Source organism: Notolepis coatsorum, assembly GCF_963971535.1.
Source record: "Notolepis coatsorum genome assembly, chromosome: 18".
Lineage (NCBI taxonomy): Eukaryota > Metazoa > Chordata > Actinopteri > Aulopiformes > Paralepididae > Notolepis > Notolepis coatsorum.
Window position 1 is genome coordinate 56028924 of NC_140182.1, and position 22371 is coordinate 56051294.

General features: G+C 46.0%; 1 pseudogene across 1 annotated transcript in view; it reads left to right on the top strand.

The window, feature by feature from the left end:
- The first annotated feature begins 822 nt into the window (after positions 1 to 822).
- LOC311245372 (patatin-like phospholipase domain-containing protein 7) overlaps positions 823 to 22371 on the top strand; it is a 202012-nt pseudogene continuing 180463 nt past the window's right edge. Inside the window, exons 1-7 of the transcript in view lie at positions 823 to 894; positions 1623 to 1710; positions 11092 to 11171; positions 17319 to 17419; positions 17941 to 18081; positions 18724 to 18883; positions 22206 to 22286. The product of the transcript in view is annotated as a patatin-like phospholipase domain-containing protein 7 (transcript). The remainder of the gene's footprint in view (positions 895 to 1622; positions 1711 to 11091; positions 11172 to 17318; positions 17420 to 17940; positions 18082 to 18723; positions 18884 to 22205; positions 22287 to 22371) is intronic.

The following is a 22371-nucleotide window of genomic DNA, read 5'->3' on the forward strand; positions in this document are numbered from 1 at the left end:
TGTTTACCTTCTCACTTAAAAGAAAATGTGTTCCATTCCTCTATTTCTGCTGTACAGTCCTTGTCCTGAGTGTACATATCTGTTTAATTGACTGTATGTCCGAAACAATATCTATATTTATTTTGTGGTGTACTCGCTTTAGTCTATATATTCAACAGACCTATACTTTGACTACTTATACGTAGCTTTGTGCAATATGTATATTATTTACATTCAACAGACCTATATTTTGTCTATTTATACATAGCTTTGTGCAATAGGTATATTGTTTATCCAACAGACCTATATTTTGACTAATTATACGTAGCTTTGTGCAATATGTATATTGTCTACATTCAACAGACCTATATTTTGACTACTTATATGTAGATATGTGCAATACGTCTGGCATATATGTGTACAATTTGACCTTTGTGCTCATCTCATATTGCAACGAAAAAACGTCAATAAACAAAGTTTTGAAGTTTCCCGTGCGGTCCACCCGTATAGGGATTTATCATTGGGAGAATGTATTATTGGTTGAAATAAAATTACACGTAATTATTTTACAATCAATTGCGAATTGTTTCATGTTGAGCTATAGATTGTGGATGAATACACACAGAAAAGTACACCATTGCCAATGTGCATGCTTTATTTGTTATATAAACGAGACGATTTAGAAATGTGTCCATTGGAAATACATTGCAATTTCAAGCGAGGTGGACCGGCCGGAAACCACAATGATGTCCCTATTGACTACTTATTTGAAACCAACCAACACCATGACCTTTCCATGACCTTTCCATGTCTTCCATGTTGTCTCTGTGGTTGTTTCAGAGCATGGTTCCTCTCGGTGCCGAGATCAAGGCCCGGATGCGGCAGTTTGTTGAGGAGCGGTATGCAAGCACTATGGTAAACCAACCCACTACATTTTCGAAACTGGCCCCCGTAAATGTCCAAACCACCGCTCCTAATGTACAGTTTCCTCCCCCTCGTATGTATATATTTTCTGTTAGGATCTCTGTTTAACAGTACTGTATATTTGCATATCTTGTATGTCACAAATGTAACAGTACTGTATATCTCTATGTCATGTATGTCATAAATGTCATGATGAATGTCATTATGAATTGAAAATGGGGGACCCTGATGTAAACACGACGAAAGTCTTTCTCTGGTCTGCAGTCCCTTAACAATTGTGTGTATTGAGACGTACTGTATTGTACCCATTCTGCAATCTGTTAATAAAGTTTTGAATCAATCAATCAATCAAACGCTGTGACTGACTGATACTGTTTGAATGGACCTCTCATGTCTGGTGTCTCTATCTTCTCTTCTCTTAGGTGCGTTTAGATGCACATTAATATTTCAATATAATATAGGACACTACACTTGAGTATTCGTTCTATTTTGCTCAGTATGTAATGCTCAGGTTGGGTTCCTTTCCACCCTGTTCCCACCTGAGAAGCCTGAATAATGATGGCTGGGATATGCTGATATTAACTGGATGATATTATGTTTGGACATGCTAATATTAAACCTGGATACTGAGGCATGTAAACAACACTTTATCGTGTGTACTGTCTTGAGTTTATATTGGGTTTTGTGATCTGTGTGGGTTACGGTTCTCTCTCTTTCAGTGGACGGGTGTGCTGATCGGAGCTGCTGCATCAGTCTCTCTCATCGGACTTGTTGGGTTTCTTCTCTACAGAAGATACAAGCTATCCAGTTAGTATTAACTCTGTTTTCCCATTTGACAAGAGTTCAGGGCCTGTATTCACAAACGGAATACCCTGAGATAACCCCCTAACTTAGCCTATATATTCCTAGCAAGGAGTTGTAGTTTAAGAGTGATTTATGAAAGTGTTCAGACCTGTTTGAGTAAGGAATGGTCATGCATTCTTATTTGAGTGAATTGTGTGGTTGACCCCGTCGCTAGGTGTGGTGTCTGTCGGCCACGGTCGTTAGTTTATTGTGGAATATCTCAGCAGGCAAGGTAGCCTACAGAAAGTAGATACTGAGATCGATAGTCACACAATTTAGTATCCAACATAGCTATTTATGTTTTCATTCTCTGATCCTCTTAAGCTGATCACGAGTCCTTTTATAAAGTTCTACAGTGTGGCATAATAGCATAACCAGTCCTTTATAACTACAGTGTGGCATAATAGCATAACCAGTCCTTTATAACTAGTGTGGCATAATAGCATAACCAGTCCTTTATAACTACAGTGTGGCATAATAGCATAACCAGTCCTTTATAACTACTGTGTGGCATAATAGCATAACCAGTCCTTTATAACTACAGTGTGGCATTATAGCATAACCAGTCCTTTATAACTACAGTGTGGCATAATAGCATAACCAAAAGTGCATTCCATCCATCACGGGCGCTTGAGCAATGGAGAAAACGGAGCAGGTGCATCCCCACAATTGAACTTGGGGGAGCAAACGTGTGCTTTTGCACCCCCACTTTTTGATCATATAAAAAATATGTCCCCCCCCAATATATCACTGTAAACATAACTATATAATTTCAATCAAATGAATAATACGCAACGAAAGAACTTCTGCTGATTATAGACACTTAATAGTGAGTTTTTAAGTTTCCAAAGATTGTGACCCCCCCCCCCCCCCCGCATTTAGCTCACAATGGTTGATCAACTGCCTCCCACCCCAGCACGCAGTCAGTGGTGCATGATGCAGGTAGGCTAAGTATAAATATCACCGCGGCAGACCTTTTCAGTAAGTTGTTCAAACAAAGGATATGTTAGACATGTCTACTTCTACCACTCAATACAATAAAACACATTTATAATCATCACCTTCTCTTCATTTTCGCTGCATTGAATTACAGGTCACTCTTTATGTTAGCTAGCGGTTAGCTGACGTTTGCTAGTAACGTGACTTAATTTGGCACGCTTGATTCTGGGTCCGTTCGGAGGAAAAGAAAAGGTCTGGAAACAAGTGGTTTTGGGGAGCAATGGTCCGTGAGTGAAAAGTTGTTTTATTGGCAAACAGCAGCAATGCAATTTCTCCAAAGCAGTACACGGGTTTATCAAAGTCTCCCTGACACAGGGGTGTCATTTTGGTATGGCAAACTCGCCATACCTTGGCAAATTAAAAATTTAACTTTTTTTTTTTTAATTACAAATTTTGTATGTTGATTTATAATTCGAATGTCAACATTATGAACGACGCTTCGAACTATTCGGTACAGCCCTAGCATGTTTTGATATTGTCAATTATCTCACTTTTACTAGGTGACTTTTACTATGCCACACAAAAAAAGGAAAATGGACATACAGACGTTTTTTAATCAAAGGGCAGCAGAGACAAGTGATACAGGGACACAGGTAAGGTCTTACAATGGCTTAGTGATTATAACAGTGCAGTTCAGCATTCAGTAACCCATCGTTTTTGTGAATGTGTTTTTGATACTACATTCTGTTGAACACACACCTCAAAACCGTACCTAAGGAAAATTGGCTCAATTGCAAGAAAAATAATAGACAGTTATGATATTACATTTTGCATAATTTGTATGCAAAATATTGTGGTTCCCTGCTGTAGTCTGTTGACACATTTATATACAAAAAATGCTTGTGTAGTCCTGTGTCATAAATGTCATATAAGTGAATTGTATAGAAACAACTCACCAAAAGTGACTATTGCGCAACTGATTTGACAAAAAAAATACACCAAGGGGGGGAAACCCCCCCTTCAACCCCCCACCCTCCCTAATTGCCATACCTTGGCTTTTACTGAAATGACGCGACTGCCCTGACACACAGTCCGGTTCCCTGTTGAGTGTGTCCTGTAATGTCAAGATGAGGTTTATATCTGCTCAAACCGAATCTAAAATGCTGTGATGTGATTCGCCCTCCTAACCTAGGTAAACCGTGCGTGCGTGCGTGCGTGCGAGGTTAATCCGGTTACACCAGAACCAAGGGCCCCTAGCCTTCAGCCCCTCAGATATCTCAATTACACATAATCAATATTATTTATCTAGCTAGTTTTAACTTAATCTTAACTTGATTGGCGATATGAATTAATTGTTACTTCACTAGCTAGCTAGTAACATCAACCAGTGTGTGTTTGACTAGCTAAGCTAGCTACCTGGTAGATCAAAGCCCATTCGAGTTTGAGTTTATTAGGATCCCTATTATTCCTGGGGTCCACACAAAACATAAAACATTACATTCTACAAGACTTTTACACAACAGCAAATAAAACACTGATTTCCGAAGTCCATTTTCCTTCAAGCATTGACTTTCATATTTTCCATCAAATACCACTTATTTTCTGATTTCCATTTCATTGGAAAGAAAATAATGATAATAAAATAAGAATAAAGTACTTATATCTGCATTTACAGATGCCAGCCTTCAATTAATGATAATGGTATAATTCTCTTTTTTCTCTTTCTTATTGTCTCAGTATTGCAATTATCATTAATGCCAAAATTGGCCTATTTGAAAGGAGATTGATTTAATAAAAATAAAAGAGCGAAAAATCTATATACAGTATATATATATATATATATATATATATATATATATATATATATATATATATATATATATATATATATATATATACATTTATTATTATTATAGTAATTGGCTATCATACTGCAATATAAACTGAGCTTTATAGTGAAAAGAGCAGCTTTATTGGTCAAGATTGAAGGCTCTATATTGCAGGAAATTGCACGTACAGGTCTTCATTAAATAAATAAAAATCTGCCATGGACGGGGTCGTGCCGGTCCCCCTCCAAACCACCCCTTGCCTGTCACTTAATAATCTTGCAACCCCACTTTCAACTATAACTAGGCGGCCATGCCATCCATTATCCCAACAATACCGGAGAAGCCCACTGCAGACTTAAAGGGACACTTCGACAGTTATTGAAAGTTAATGAGTTTGAATATGGCCACCAGTGATGTCATCAGGGACATTGAATCATCCTTGTGTTGTGTTAATTACAGCTCAATGAAACGATAAGGTACTGTAGCGGTCCCTATATAGACAAGCTATTTTATATTGATATTTAGATTTACATAATTTCAACTCATTTACTCTCAATAACGTAAGGTTATTCTATAACCCTAGTTATATGAGTATAGCGAGCGCTCTGCTCTTTATGGAACTATCCCTTTATCCACTCTAATAATGAATAATTTTCTCCACATGCACACACCCATCCGCCTGGCCACACCCACATCCGCTCCTTTATATAAGCGGGGTCGTGGCCACACCATCAGCTCCTTCCCAAGTCTTTCACCACTGAAGGCGAAGACCACGGGGTCCTCAGTGAGTCAGAGCAGAGCGCTCGCTATACTCATATAACTAGGGTTATAGAATAACCTTACGTTATAGATTGTATAGTTTTACGCTCTGCTCTTTATGGAACACAGGAGCTGAGCAGAGCGAAAAGCTCGACAGATGTACCCGCTGAGGCCCCCCACAACCAACAGAACCGGGGAGGACCCGAGCCCCCCTAGTGGAGGACGGGAGGGAATCGGATCCGACTGTGCGAAGAGGGTTTAGCACCTCAAATGCACAGGGTGAGCAGACCGTGGGACTTACCTTCATTCAGAAGGACCCGCGACCACTCAGGCGCGCATCCCACATGCCACCAGGGAACGGACGGGAAGCAAAACACCTCCATCACAGCCCCCAACATCACGGGGTCGAAGGTCAAGAACCCAACCCTGTGGCAAGGCCGTAGCAGCGGAGCGTGGAGGAGGTCCTAGCCCTAGGACAACCTGAGGGCCAGGACCCCCCTCATTGGTGAGGCCAACGAGGCCGTAGCATCGGGACCCCACCAGACGGTCACTGGTGACACCGCCCCCCACATCGCCAGCGTATCGGACAGGGCCCAAATCAAGAGCAGGCCCTTCCCCCCTCGGCATGCCGCTCTGAAGAGGCTACTCCCCCACAACACTGCGGGGCCAGTCGGCGTGCCGGGGAGACAACCCCCAAGGAGGTTGATCCCTCAATCCAGGCAACAGGCCCCAAGAGCATAACTCAACCTGTGCCTGGAGCACTGCAGACTAGACAGGCGCCTACACCAACACACCGGGGAACCAACCACCGCCCTATGTTTAGTTTAACAGGAGGCGATTGTTCCTTTAACCCACCAAGAAAACTCATAAACATAACTGTGTGTATACACAGGCTATACAGGCAGTACAAATGTTTCAGTTTTCAAAGGGTTAACCCAGGCCAACAGGTCGACGAGAACGAGTTCGGACCTGGGCCCAGCGGACCGGGACCTACACAGGGATGCCTAGAGGGGTTAACAAAAAACCTCCTCGACAGCCCCCTCCCATCCCCGCCCATCAGGGGGAAGGAGGGGTGAAAATAAATGGAGAAGGACCAGGCCCCCTCACACAGCGCAAGGTACAACACAGTATGGACCAAACACATCACTGTTAAGGGCAACTCGTAGTGGCATACACATGACACACACATCCACGACATCAATCCCCGCGACACCCGGGCCGACCCGGCATTTTCCCCCCGGAAAAGCACAAAGTCCTTCGGGGTACCAGAACAGCAGATATGTGCCCCGGCGGACAACGGGTTAACTGACCTGGTCCGGCGCGACCAGAACCAGTCCTGCGTCCTAGTCATGCCGCCATCCCCAGTCCTAAGAGGGGGGTAGGTACGCGTGTCGATCCAAAACATCACAGAGGGCGCCACCAAGATGGTCAGCACGCGAATGCACTGCTCCTGGTGGCCCACCCCACGGGCGTGAGACCCCTCCGCCAATGTATTGATCTACCCCGTCATCTCCCCCCGGAGATGTACGTGAGCCATCGAGTCTAACCTAGTACACTGGCGCTCGGTAGAGATAAAAATCTCCTTCCCAGCCGCCCGCATAAAAAACCGCTGTTTCTATGAATTGGGCAACCAAGGCGCTCCAGCCCATAACGTGGTTTCACATCAAAAGCACCCAGGGCCAGCGCTATGTACACGTCGAGACCCAAAATACACATCAATGGTGAATTCTAATAAGAAAACCAGACAACATTCCCTCCATGCTGTCTGGGACGAGCAGCAGGAAGCCGGTCAATAAGACACAGATATGGGTCTCATACGACGTGTCTGAAGGTAAACCCTCTCAATTCTGCTCTTTACACAAGAGGGGAAGACAGAATCCCCCAGAGAGACCTCCACGTGAGTAACAATTGAAAAAGATATATTATTGAGCCAAGTGACCAAAGGCCCAATACACATTTCAATAGAGAGCAGAGCAGAAAACAAACAGTTCTCAATGCATCGCATCACCCAACTTTGACAATGACAGTGGTCCGTAGCACGGAGCCTGAAAAAACTCACGGAAGTCTGATGGCCAATAGAAAAATTTACCCAGCCTGGCTTTTATACAAGGCTTAGGCTCATGTGCGAAAAAACTTGCCACCTGCATTTTTACGTTAAAGAGAGGGTCCAAGGACCTCGGTACAATAGCTATATATGTAACCACTTCTGCAGGCTAACACTCAACCTAGTTGTGGACTCGATGCCATATTTCCTAAACGTAACATGAATACACACAACCCCCTCAGATAATAAAAAAGGTAAAGTTCACTCTTACTACTGTAAGAAGAACGCCGTCTTTTATGATGAGAGAAGTCATAAGTCCTTCGACGAGTGCTAGCCACAGGCCTTGCTAAGCACATACATAATAGTGACCAATTTTCAGATAAAACTGCCCCACTCCCTAAGCAAGAACACAACCCCAACAGTAGTTGAGGGTTTTACATCGTATCCCAAATATATAGTGAATAAACACACGTTTTGTAGCAAAAAATAGTCCCTCACCAGGAGGGACCCTTTATTTAATAACAAAATTATATGTTGGGGGGGGGGGGGGCAAACAAGGGAGTCACTAGCGTCGCCTGCCGCGTGCAGAGCGCCGTTTGCCCCCACGGGGTGCCGGCCCGGTGGGACGGTGCTGGCGAGTCTCCTGGTCACGCCGATCCCTACCGTTCCCTCCGGGCGTGGGACGACTGGCTGCAGCGGTCACGGTACTCCCTCCACACCTGGCCCTCTTGGCGGAAGGCCCCGCAGCGGCGGCGGTGATCGTGGCAACGGCCGCAGGCCTCTGACGGCATTGCTTCCTCCTGACATCACCGGTGGCATAGGGTCGGGGGAAATGGGGCTGGAGCACGGAGCGCTCCTCCTCCAATTCCCTGCAGGCTGCCGTCATCTGCTGCATGGCCGACCCGAAGAGTCCAGCATCGGAGAGGAATCCTCCTCTGGTCCGGCACCCGTGCCTGCTCCAGCCAAAGGTGGCGCTGGATGAGAGTGGCCAGGGCACGCCCTTTCCCAGCGGCTATCGCCTGCAGCTGGGTTAAGTGCAGGATGGCTCCAGCCGCCTGGGTGTGAAGGTACAATTGATGGTCATCTAGTACCGTCCCGCCCGCCATCAGCCCCGACATGTAGCGCGCCAGCTGCGCGATGTCTGAGGTCGCAGCCAGGCTCTGTGTCGAGGCGATGTACACCTGGTCACTCCACGACGCCAACTGCCTAGCCGACTTCCCCTGGGGAACCGGCTTTCTTAACGGCTCCCACACCATTTCGGGGCAAATTATGGCTGCCATCGGGCTATCAATTCGAGGCACCCGGTCCTTTAGCCCCTGGACCAAACCCACCACCCGCGTGACTGGCACGTAGGCGGGGGTAAGGCCAACGATGCGGGATATTACCTGTCCCTGTGCCACGTAAGCCTCCATTGCTGGGAAGAATGGGCAGACAACGCCCGTCTCTCACAGGATGACGTTGCCAGAGATGACCTATCATGTCATCAGGAACAGGTGCCGGCAGTGGCTGCGGCAACGCCACGCCATTAACGGCTGCGGCGGCCGCCATGAGCTCGGGGAACAAGGCAAGCAACTCCCCTTGCATACCTTCTTCCACGTCACTCGCGTCCCTCGCGTACGGGCGCCATCGTCCGACGCGGCAGATAGCTGGGCATCTCGTCTCGGGGGTGGACGTTTTAACCCAGTCCCAGAGTACAAGGAACCCCAGGGAGACGTAGCACTCCCTGCCACTCCCCGACGGGGAGAGTGACACGTCTCCGCCGGGCCTTCGAACAAGAGAGCTCCCGCCCCCTCCATGTAATCCTCAGTTTCCATCGGATATGGAGAAGAGGCGAGAGAACTCTCGCTCGGCTCCAGCACAACACTACAAACAGACCGTTCACCCCCGCTGCTTGCCGTCTTACGACGAGAGCGAGCCGAGGCGAAGAGTCTGCGACGCAAATCCCTGGCCACCAGAGGAACTGTCGGCCTAACGGCCGACTGTCCCCTGGCGGGGGAACCAGGGCCGGAGCCCGGCCACCTCACAGGAGATGGGGGCTCAACGGCCCCTCGGCGAAGCACACTCTCCTCCGGGCGCCGCCCAGGCGCACCTGTTTGCCACGACCGTGGATTCAGAGACGCCCCACAACGCACGGAGGACGCCGCGATAGTGAAGCGCTGGTGGAGGGTAGCGTTGTAATCGTCTAGACCCTCCGACGGTGAAGACATTATCTCTTTGCTTTTTCGAAAATTTGCAAGAGAGAAAAAACTAAGATACAATGTCAACGTAGCTCCTCTCCAACACCTATTTTGGCACTAAGCTTAAAGTGGTCTGTTAGAGACACTTTTCGGTGGTGAAAATAGGGAAGGAGCTGATGGTGTGGCCACGACCCCGCTTATATAGAGGAGCGGATGTGGGTGTGGCCAGGCGGATGGGTGTGTGCATGTGGAGAAAAATATTCATTATTAGAGTGGATAAAGGGATAGTTCCATATAGAGCAGAGCGTAAAGCTATACGATCTATAACTGTCAAACTAAATAATTGTGTGCAAAACTGTTCAGAGTTTTTGCATGTCTGTGAGATTATGTGCAAAATAAATCGGTATTGTTTTTAGTGAAGTGCCCCCCTTTTTTTAAGATATTTTGTATTCATGGCTTTGTTCTTTCTTTGTGTGTGCATGTCCAAAGGAAAGGAAATAAATTACACATTGGAGCTGTGAAAGGATGTTAGACTCTTGATACATTTTGACGGCTAACCTTTCACTACCACACAACAAAGCGTTAACCCTTTCACAACCACACTACAGAAGGTTAACTCGTTAACTATCACACTACAGACGGTTAACCTTAAGAAAGGTGAAAAGTTAACCTGTTACGTAGTGTGGTAGTGCAAGGGTTAAGAACAATCCTAAACTCCTCCTAAAGTTCTCTCTCCTCATAGCAGTTGTTCACATTAGGAGCTCTCTTAACACATTGGACACCAGACCCGAGATAAATCGGGTTAACTCGCCACCGCTTGAGCGCCAAACCCGAGAAAAGTCGGGTTTGGTCGTTATTTATTTTATTCGCTATTTACATTCATAATTCATCGAGGGAGCCTGATGTTATCATTGGGAATGGGTCTGAGATCACAAACGTCCAATACCGCTGCCTAACGCCTTGCGGCCGATATTGCACATCCTTGGAATCTCTCTGGCTTGGCCTATACGTCGATCTAAATAGTCCGGTCCGGGTTTTCCTAGTCTGGCAGGAGTAACGTTTATAACACATGGATTGGGGAGAATCAAGCAGCGTTTCCTGGGATTACACAGAATTACTATAAAACTATACTCATATTCACCACGGTATAAAACGGGAATGTATGGATAAAAAAAAAAATTCTTTTTCACAAATTGAACGATAGATACTCGATGTCAAAGGGGCAATCGTTTTATATCCATAGCTATGATATTTAATATAGTTTTAGCCCTGCAAACACCGGCATGTATCCCCATTGATTAAAGCGCTGGCACACACAGCCATACGGCCCACAGTGACCTCTGGCGCTGAATGTGTTAAGCCCTAAGGTCCTTTTTAAGGGTAAATTCTGAGTGAAAATGGCACGACTATGACAATCCTCAGATATTTGATTAAACCAATTGACCCATATCAAACCCTGCCCTCTTTTCTTGATCCTCCAATCACAACCGCTGCTTCCCTCGGACAGAAGCAACACTCATCATCGAGAAAAGGTTGCAGGGTTTGAGATGCATCCATTGACTGTGTCACTGACTCCCATCACTGTTGTGCTTATCAGAGGAACAGGAAGGCGTTCCCCACTATCGCTTCAGGAAGAGAGACAAGGTGATGTTCTACGGCAGGAAGATCATGAGGAAGGTCAGTCCCTCTCTCCACACACTCCTAGCATTCCCGCCATGTGTCACACCAACCAGTATGGCCACATACCACAGCTCATTGGCCACGGTTGTCATTAAATGTCGATCACCTGTTATAGGGAGGTGTAGTCTGACGTCACTTTAGTTTCCCGTATAGGGATTTATCATTTGGAAAATGTATTATCGGCTATTATAATAATTCTGCCTTATGAACATTGGCAATCTTTCCATTTTTGCACAAAATGAGTTCCCTTCTATTGCTAACATTATTGTTTAAGCATTTTTGGTTGAAATAAAGTTAGTTAAAAGGTTGTTTAATTTGTCGTTAAAAAATAACGTTAGGTTATGACTATAACCAAGTTCTGTTAGTAGTGGTGACGCTCGGCGTCACTCATGCACTGTCCTCGCACGTGCACGCGCACTGAATAAAAGACCACAATGTACCTTTATATCCCAATATTTGTCTGACCACACCCCTATCAGCTTACCCATACTCGCCTCCTTCCCAAGCTTTCACCACAAGGCGAGATCAAGGGCTGCAGCGGCGTCGGACGCCGAGCGTCACCACTACTAACAGAACTTGGTTATAGTCATAAACTAACGTTCTGTATCGTAGTGGCTCTCGCTCGGCGTCACTCATGCACAAGGGAGGCCGAGCGAGAGCCATCGGCCGACAAATACACCCCGCTGAAGGCCCCCCACAACCATCAGATTAGGGAGGACCGAGCCCCCCCGACCCTCCCCTAATGGAGGGCACCCCCCCTATTGGAGGTCCCCGGGAGGGCGACGGACCCGACCGTGCGAAGAGGCACTCAAGCAACTCAACGCACAGGGTGAGCAGACCGTGGCCTGACCCCACGACTACACACACGCACAACCCGCATGCCACCCGGGAACGAACGGAGGGAACAACCTCGTTACTGCCGCCAGAAACACGGGGTCAAGGGCAAACCCAACCCCGTGGCAAGGCCGTAGCAGCGGAGCGCGAAGGAAGACCCAGACCCACTGAAGGGACTGGATCCCCTGGAAAATGGGGGCCCGGAGAGGTCAATGACGCCAGGCATCAAGACCCCACCAGGCGGTCACTTAGTGACACCGCCCCCCACATCGCCAGCGTATTCGGACAAGGCCCCTCCAAGAGCGGGCCCTTTCCCCCCAATAGCACACCGCCTGGCACACTGACCCTGCAGAACAGGCAGTCAGCATGGCCGTAAGCACACAAAAGAGGTTAACCAACGGAAACAGGCAGCGCACCGGGGAAAACCAGGCAACAGGCTGTAACCTGAGCCTGGAGCACTGCGGACGAGACAGGCGCCAAAGGAGTCAGCTGAGAACAGCCCCCCCGGCGGAAGGGGCGTATGCTGGCATTGTTGCATGACCAAGCCTCCCTTTAAAAAAAACCCACCCAGAGGGGTTGAGGCAGAGAAGGCTGACATGATTGGCAGACGTCATGAACGTGCAGGGGCACCCTCAACCGGGTAACCCGGGAGTTGACACTGCTCCAACACACCAGGGAATCAACCACCTTGTCGTTACCCAAGGCGTGGTTGTTCCTATAACCCCTCAAGAAAAAACTCCAAAACACACCTGCGGGTATACACTGGCTATACCGCAGTACAAGTGTTTCAGTTTTCAAACAAGGGTTATCCCAGGCCTACGGGTCGACGAAACATTACTTCGGACAGGGCCCGGCGATACGGGAAGCACAGGGTCACCAGAGGAGGTCAAAGACCACCCCAACAGGCCCCTCTTCGCCATGCGTGAGAGAGGAGCGAAAAGAATGGAGAACCAGCCCCAAGCACACCGTACTTGGTATTCCCAGGCGGTCTCCCAACCAAGTACTAACCAGGACCAACCTGCGTAGCGGCTGAAATCTGACGAGATCGAGCGTGTACAGGTTGGCATGGCCGTAAGCCATTACGACAGTGCAGAGTACAAAATGTACCCAACCAGGGTCTCCATAGCGCTTAACCCTGTGACACCCGGACCGACCTGGCATTTTTCCCCCTGAAAAAAGCCCAAGTCCCTCAGGGTACCAGAACAGCAGATCTGCATCCCCGGCGGACAATGGGTTTAACTGATCCGGACCAGCGTGACCAGAACCAGTCCCGTGCCCTAACCACGCCGACATGCCTACTCCAGGAGAAGGGGCAGATATGCGTGTTGATCTTAAACATGAAAAGAAGGCGCCACCCAGACGTTCGGTGCGAACCGCGCCCGGTGGCCCACCCCCAGGGCGTGAGACCCCTCTACATATGTTCAGATCCATTCCGTCATCATCCCCCAGATATGAACGAGAATCCGTCGACAACCAAAACAAGTCGTCGGAAGAGGAAAAACCTCCATCGCAGTTGCTTTATAAAAACGCTGTTTTAACCTCAAGCAACCAAGGCGTGCCAGTCATTCGCCTGATCTTCAACAGAACACCCCGAGCTAGCACTATGCGTGCGTCGGGACACAACCACATCAATGAACAGGCTATTTAGACCTGTCATTGAATCCCCAAGGCGCCCAGGGGAACGACAAGAGGGGTGTGATGCTTCCTAACTCCAACCCTTTTTAATAGAAAAGAAGGAAGCACCAACAGCATGTATCCCAGTCTACACAGCCGGGGGTAATTTTTTTTACATTTTTACATTCCACCACCCTCCCATAGAGAGGAGACGGAAATCCCCAGAGAGACTTCCCACGCGTGCTGTACAGATTGAAAAGAATATATTGCACCTTGAGCCATGTAAAAGTTTGGTTTTAGGGCTCCGGGGAGGAGGCACTGAACCCATACACACTCAATAATCGAATTGAATCGAATACACACACAATAGAGTAGGACTCCTTATTGAGGTTACACTCACCTTGACAATCTGAGGAGGAGGCTCTGTACTCTGAGGAGGCTCCCTCACATGGAAGGAGAGTCCTAACTCACAGAAGGCCCGAATAGGAGCTTCGTGAGGAGGAGCCCTGACCACCCCCCGAAACAGATCCATCATATGGACCCGAACAGCACACGGAAGTCCTACCAACAGAGACGCGCACAGTGACGTACTCTATGGCGGGGGAATTTCTGCGGTGCACACGCCCAATATTCCAGGGCGTGGGACCAGGAAACCCCCCCCCCCCCCCTATTACCCTGTAACGTGCTGAACAGCAACGTGACAGGAACCTTGAAGGACAGGAGGTTTTAACCCCTGCCCATCAAAGAAGGGGAGAAAAGGATTACCAGTTCACCCCTTTACGACCCCACACCCATGATACGATGTAATGACAAAAAAGAGTATGACGCAGTCATAGTCAGCTCCATGAAGCGTCTAACAGCTTCACACAGCACATGTGCTAACCTGCCATCTGATTTTTACTAAGGAAAAAACACAGAATAGAGAGGGCCCTCTCAAGAGCCCCGGTACCAGACTTACACATGTGCTTCTGTGGCCAACCCAACCCAGTTGTAGGTTGCACGACACACACAACCCTTTATCACCTACAAAAAATGGCAAAAACACTCTACAGAGGAACGCCGTTTTTCATAATGAGAGAATACATAATTCTCGATTAGTATCGGCCACAGGCCTTGCTAAGCACACAAGAAAAAGTGACCAAACAATCTTTTCTTTAGGAAAATATAGTTTCTCAAGCGGTTAGCACAACCCCAACAACTAAGCTAAGGGTTACATCGTATCCCTACCACACAGTGACACAATATAGTGTAACAACATGTCTGAGAGGAGGGTGAAGAAGTCCCCAGGGAACCGGGGGGAAAAACACCCCTCCTACTTTTCCCTTAATACGGCCAGTTAAACAGGTAAACCTGTTAATATGTGAACACACTGTTCATTGTCATTACAGGCTGAGAAAAGAATCATTCTTTACTCATATGTCACTAAGCATAGCTTTATAGGTTAGTTTAACCCCCTTAGTTGTTAGTACACGGTCCATGAACACACAATGTGTCTCAACACAACAAACCAGATCATTTTCACATCTGTAACAATAACCCGATTTGCATGGAGACATAACTTGCGTCTTATCCTAAATGTAGTGCAGCAACACTCGTTTTGGAAAACATCGTTATTTACAAAACATTTAGAAGGGAAAGCAAGAAGAAGTGTTCAAGGTCTGGTCAGGACCCTTCCTACCGTGAGCGCAGATCAAGCGAAACTGCAGTCTCTAACAAGGCACCGTAGTAAACACAGCCGTCCTGTGTTGTCGCCATGGGCAGCGTCGCCACTCCATCCCGCCGCTACGGTCCCCCTTGTTGACGCAGTCCTCGCCGGCTGGCCCCAGGGTAGGTTCGACTAACATCCTCTGTCAAAGATGACGTCGTAGTCAGAGTGTTTAAGCATGTTATAGTCTCAGAACGTTCAACAGTGTAGCATTAAGCTAACGGCCGCACTCGGCCGATAGCAGCAAGCTAACGTTACCTAGCCTGGTGACACAACAGACTAGCGCCTGCAGCTAACAGCTGACTGGCTAACAGTTAGGCCACAACTAGCATGCAAGCTAAGCAGCTATCACCTGAACTTATACACAACGATATAACATGCCACACTTAGACAGGCCGCCGTTCTGAAACCCTCCTCACCTTTTAAGAGAGAAGAGAAACGAGATGTTAACACAGTTTTACAACAGTGATTTTACCATCCGGCGGAGCCGGTACAAGTCCCATCTGGGCTGTAGCGGACTTGAACATGGATTTTCCGATAACGATCATCCATGCTCACATTTCCTCGTTAAGGGTATACTCTCATTTGCATATGAAAGACAGGGCCTTATACGGTGACAGAGAAGTACCCACGCGTCCAGAGATCCTGGGATCACCAGTTACTGGTCGTGTGGCCCACTAGTTGCTATAATGGGCTTCAAACCAAGGTCCTCCGCCGTCGCCTAAAGGCTGAACAAAGGACCCTAATCTGGGGCCGGTTTTCGTAAACATTGTCAGCTAGCCCCCATAGCACTAACAGACAAGTGGAGCTCGCAAGCAAACATTACTCACCAACCTGGAACCCACCGCTTCTCACAACAGCGGTGCGTCCTACAGTCCAGCTGTGTCGCTGGAAGGTTTTACCGCAACCAGCCGCAGCAAGGAGGACTGCAGTTGAGAGGCATGTAGCGGCATAACTCCCAATACGAAAACCGGTGGAGGTTTTAGAATGATCACCATCTTCCAGACACTCCAGCGACAAAGACAATATCGCCGTATTTTCTCGAATATAGTGAGAGAGAAAATAAAGATATGATGTCAACGTATCTCTTGTTTTCCAACTCTTCTCCTACTAACAACATCGTCAAGTGGGGATCTACCGAGGCACTTCCTTGTGGTGAAAGCGAGAAAGGAGGCGAGTGGGTGGCCCCACCCCGGCTTATATGGGTAAGCTGATAGGGGTGTGGTCAGACAAATATTGGGATATAAAGGTACATTGTGGTCTTTTATTCAGTGCGCGTGCACGTGCGAGGACAGTGCATGAGTGACGCCGAGCGAGAGCCACTACAATACAGAACTACACTTACCAGTAGAACGCCTGTTGTTAAGTGCTGTCGGCTAATACAGCCAGGAGTCTACGCTGTGGTGACGTCAGTCAGCAGCGCCAAAGTGAGTGTAGTTCCTCAGTGAACGAAAAGATAAACATTGTTATTTTGCTACCTTTATGATTAATTGCGAATTCTTTGATGTGAGCTATAGATTGTGGATGAATACACACAGAAAAGTACACCATGCCAATGTTCATGCTTTATTTGGTTTAAACAATTTAGAAATGGGTCCATTGGAAATAAGCGTCTTTGAGCACCTGGAAAAGCGCTATATAAAATAGATGTATTATTATTATTATTTCAAGGAGGGTGGACCGCGCGGGAAACACCAATGACGTAACCACTACACCTCCCTATTAGATGCTCTGTGGTGCACTGATTCTCACCCCTACTGGAGGATGCCATAATTTGCATGCAAAGGCGTTCAACAAGCTCTTTGGTGGCGAAGGACAAAGACAGCTTTTTCTTTCTTTCTTTCTTTCTTTCTTTCTTTCTTTCTTTCTTTCTTTCTTTCTTTCTTTCTTTCTTTCTTTCTTTCTTTCTTTCTTTCTTTCTTTCTTTCTTTCTTTCTTTCTTTCTTTCTTTCTTTCTTTCTTTCTTTCTTTCTTTCTTTCTTTGGATTTAGGTTCAAACCCTGTCCTCGGCCACGACCCCTGCTGCCTCCTCAAGCTCGGCATATCGGCAGCGGGTCAGGTTGAGAACCAAAGTCATGTCTATAGGCCGCAAGTGAGTCACCCATCTACCAGTGCTAATCATGGGCTCGCACAGTATGTTATGATCATGTAATAATATCAGGGTTCGCACAAGGTCCTTGAAGTGCCTGGAATTCCTTGAAAACAGCCCATTTTTTAACAATGTGCTTAAAGAGTCCTTGAAATTCAAATCAACCATTCGCATTGAAAGTTTTGTTCATCCATCATAAAATAGTTCTGAATCAAGAAATTGAACCTTTTAATCTAAAGTGTAACTAATTGTTGGAAATTGGTTTTAAGCCATAAATATTGGATACCAATTATAATAATAAAAAAAAAATGCCCTTTTTAAAATGAAAAACTGTGCGTAGAAAAGTACTTGAAAGTCAGTGAATTTCATTTAGCAATGTCTGTGGGAACCCTGCTTACAGTATGTTATGATGATGTAATAACATGGTGTGTGTGTTACAGTATGTTATGATGATGGAATAACATGGTGTGTGTGTGTTACAGTATGTTATGATGATATAATAACATGGTGTGTGTGTGTGTCAGGATCTTGCGTATGCGGAAAGAACCCACCACCCTGCAACCTAAGGAGCTCCCACCCTGTCTGCTGGAGGCTGACCTCACAGAGTTTGATGTACAGAACTCTCATCTGCCCTCTGAGGTGCTGTACATGCTGAAGAATGTCAGGTACTAATAAACACACACACACACACACACACACACACACACACACACACACACACACACACACACACACACACACACACACACACACACACACACACAAATACATACACACACAGATACACACACACACACACTCGAATAAACATCTGATTTAACTATGGTATATTAGAGTCAGCATATTGTTTCTGATTTAACTACAGTATAATAGTCAGTGTGTCGTTTCTGATTTAACTACAGTATAATAGTGTTGGTGTGTTTCTGATTTAACTACAGTATAAGATTCAAGAGTTTATTCATCACATACATACCAGGGCATACAGTGACATGCGGTTGGCCATGCCCGCTACGATTGTGCAATAAAACAATAGTAGTCATAATAATAAGATAACTAGAATAGACATGATAAATAGACATGTTAATAAATCACTAATGGCACTGGATATGTACACGCCTATACAATGTGCAGTTTTACTTCTATGTCCCTATACTATACTTGCTGTTACTAACTATACTATGCAACAATCACAACAAGTTATTTTCTTAAAGTCCTTTTTCCCTTCCTTTAAAGTGTCCTTTTCTTGTGTGTTTAAAGATAGTATAGTATTATAATAGTGTTGGTGTGTGTGTGTGTGTTCTAACCAGGGTCCTAGGCCACTTCGAGAAGCCGCATTTCCTGGAGTTGTGTCGTCACATGGTCTTCGTCCAGCTGCACCAGGGGGAGGTCCTGTTTCGTCCCGGGGACATAGACGACAGCATCTACGTGGTTCAAGACGGACGACTAGAACTCTGCATCCATGAGAACGTAAGATCTCCGGCGCGGCGTTAGAACAATCTTAACACATTGACTGCCACGCAATTCGGTTATCATTACCCTTAGAATGCCAGCCTTCTAGTAGTTTCCGTGGTCATTGCACTATGTTTGCGATGCTGTGTGTGTGTTCTGTATTATAGCTGTAGAGACACGGTGTGGCTCATTTTTAACAAACATTACTTGTAGTCCAGCATGGGAATAATAGTTTGTTTCCACACGCTGTAGTTTGTAGTTTATTACACGCTAAACATTGCGCATTTCCAAGATAATAGTATTTTTTCATAGATCGCGAGATAAAACGTGTTATGTGCAATACACGTTTAAATGGTCAAATACACTTAGGCGACGGAATTTCTAGGCGATCAATGTGAATCTATGTCCCGGCAGGAGGAGTGGCCACTGGCCAAGCAGAAATTAAAGTTAGAGTGTGATTCAACCCAAGCCATCGCAGTTCAGACACGGACGATACCGCCACCTGGTGATAGTCGATCGGCATTGCAGTTCTATTCTGTGGGGATGGTCGAAAATGATGCAGATCGCTCTGGGCAAGTCTGTAGAGGGGGGATCAAAGTAAAAAGATCAAACGATCCAAAAACGTGTGTTTAGTGTTTGTCTAAGACCTGATCCCTTTTTTTTTCTTTTTTCTTTTTTTTACTAATGCCAAATACTGTATAGTGTTTTTAGTTGCTCATGTTATTGGAATGTTGTGTGCGCACCAATCCACAAGTGTTACGAATGGCGCGTTTCATTGGCATGGTGGAGTGTGGAACCCAATTGCAGCAGATAACGGAGTGATAATTAACAGGAGGCAGGAGACGGCGTTGTGACGATAACAAGGTTTACTCAAAACAGAAAACAAGGAAACATGACTGACACACAGGTAACATGAAACAAGGCAAGGAGAGGCAAGAAGGGCAAGGGAACACGGAGTAAGTGAGGGTATGATGAGGGTACAGGAGACAATGACGCCACGAGGAAGTGATGACAAACAGACACCTAAATACCAACACTAATTAACAACGATCAACACCTGGCAGGGCCAGGCCAAAACACAGAATCAATAATAACCTAGACACAAAAAGCAATGACACCATAAACACAACTAGACACAAAAGCAGTGGCGGCTCCTGGATTATTCTCCAGATGGGGCGCTAGGGGGCGCTATACCAAACATGTACCACGCATTGGCCAAATAAAGTACAGTCTAATTCACAACTTGAAACAATATATAAATAGAAACGTTAGAAACAAACTCGCGCCGTCTCCAAACACACGCATAGGCAGAGAGAGAGAGAGATAGGGAGAGAGAGAGAGAGAGAGAGAGAGCGAGAGAGAGAGCGAGAGAGAGAGAGGGAGAGAGAGGGAGAGAGAGAGAGAGAGAGAGCGAGAGAGAGGGAGAGAGAGAGGGAGAGAGAGAGAGAGAGCGAGAGAGAGGGAGAGAGAGAGGGAGAGAGAGAGAGAGAGAGAGGGAGAGAGAGAGCGAGAGAGAGAGAGCGAGCGAGAGAGAGAGAGAGAGAGAGAGAGAGAGAGAGAGAGAGAGAGAGAGAGAGAGAGAGAGAGCGATATTGCAAATCTACCTTGTTGTTGTTGTTAAGTTGACAGCAGAGCAGGCAGCAGGGCTTGATAAAGTATATCCACTCCATTGTCCATTGTGCATGTCCCTCCACACTGCATCCATATATAGCTTATAGCCAACAAGTACTGTGTGAGATAACAACAAATAGCTGCATCTCACAACACAACAGCATAAACTCACTTTGTTTAATTGAAACGTGGTGGGCTTGATAAAGTGTATAATCCGCTGTTGATGATGTATATCCAGACCACTGTCCACTGTCCAGACTACATCCGCCATATAGCTTGTTAGCTGTTAGCAACACAACAAGACAGTACTTGATTTCTTTGTCCATTTCCGCGTCGAACAGACTGCAAACTACCTGGCGTTCTATCGCCATGCTCTAAGACAAACTCTAACCTTAACCAACTTTGAAAGAGTGCCTAAGCTTAACCGTCGAAAGAACTTGCAGTCACGCTCTAAGACAAATAGCTGCATCTGATCTCACAACAACACAACTATCTTTACCAAGCTAGAAAACCTAAAATTGGAACATAGAAAAGTGGCGTCGGCCAATCAGAGAGCGTCTCCGCGAAATGCTGCTACGGAAAAAAATACTGGCGTCGGCCAATCAGAGAGCGTCTCCGCGAAATGCGGCTAAGGAAATTCTTGACGCTGCTGCCTAGACCGCTTCAAATCGCGCCCGGGTTCCAACATAATAGTCATATTTCAACGCACAACGTGTTACGCACTGATTGGCTGCAACGGATACAGCGATCAAACAGTGACGCGCACTCAGAGCGCTATTGCGTCTAGCCCGGGCCGAGAAATACAAAGAAAAAAAAAAGAAAAAAAAGTGAGTCACTTCCTGTTCAGGAAAACGAGTATTTTTTATTTTATATATTAACGTTATATTGTGCATTGGAAACACAAACATATTCATTTTAAACATGTTTATATTATTTATAGGGCTATAAAACAAAAAACAAAAAAAAATGTTCTTGTTCTTCTCTCATATAACCAGGGGCCTGAGGGGGGGCGGCACCCGAGCGCCCCTAGTGGCGAGCCGCCACTGCACAAAAGCAATGACACACACAACAACCAGACAGGGAAAAGACATCAAACACAGACAGGGATGGCCCAAGATAACAGATAATTAGAAATTAATTCTATTACTTTGAACCAACATAAGCAAGGGCCGGGCCTGGGGATGTAACACACACGTACACATTCCTTGTACCAGCAGCACATGGAAGGGATTCAGGAGGTGTAAAATGGGATATGTGATCCAGAGTAGTGGCCATACACTCATCCTGCTTTTTACAGGTGATATAGACAGGGTTCAAGGTCCTTGAAGTGCTTAAAGTGCTTTATTTATTACAAAAAAAGTCAAGGCCTGGAATTCCTGGAAGTGCTTAAAAAGTCATTGAAATTCAAATCGACCATTCACATTGAAAGTTGTATTCATCCCTGATAGAATTGGGTCTGAATCAAAAAATGTTATCTTTTTAATTTAAAGTGTAACTAATTGTCGGAAATTGGTTTTAAGCCATAAATATTGGATCAGATTTCTTTTCTATAAAAAACAGCATTTAAAAGTGAATTGTATCCCTTTAAATGCCCTTTTTAAAATGAAAAACTGTGCTTAGAAAAGTACTTGAAAGTCAGTGAATATCATTTTGCAATGTCTGTGGGAACCCTGTTGAAGTCCATTTCAGAGGAAATTGTGCACCTTTTCTCCTGTGTCTCCTGCGGCAGGACGGGACGGACGCGGTGGTGAAGGAGGTGTTGGCAGGAGACAGCGTCCACAGTCTGCTCAGCATCCTGGACCAGATCACCGTACGTCATCGCTATTCCTCCTCTCCTCTATTTGTGGTTATATGTTGTTTTAATGATTTTAATTTTGAGTTTAATGATTTTCATT